This window comes from Cariama cristata, unplaced genomic scaffold (assembly GCF_000690535.1).
Source record: "Cariama cristata isolate BGI_N322 unplaced genomic scaffold, ASM69053v1 scaffold2731, whole genome shotgun sequence".
Taxonomy (NCBI): Eukaryota; Metazoa; Chordata; class Aves; order Cariamiformes; family Cariamidae; genus Cariama; species Cariama cristata.
The window spans coordinates 1-273 of NW_009600840.1; positions in this window are offsets into that span (position 1 = coordinate 1).

Sequence of the window (273 nt, forward strand, 5' to 3'; positions counted from 1 at the left end):
GCCTCTGCTGCTGCTGCCGCCAGGCTCCGGCGTCCTCTGCTTTACCCGCCTTACCCGTTAATTCTCTCTCTTTCTTCGAATTTGTTTTCCACTGCTTATTGTATCTGGGGGTAGCGGAGGGAGGGAGAGCGCAGGGGAGCTCTGCTTTCACTGTTACCTTTTCGCCTTGTACGGGAAGGCAGCCGAAACCGGGTTTTTCTGCGAAGCGGTGGTGGCTCCGGCTCGCTGTCCGCCTCCCGAGCTGCTTCCCCGGGCAGGGGAGGGCAGGGCACC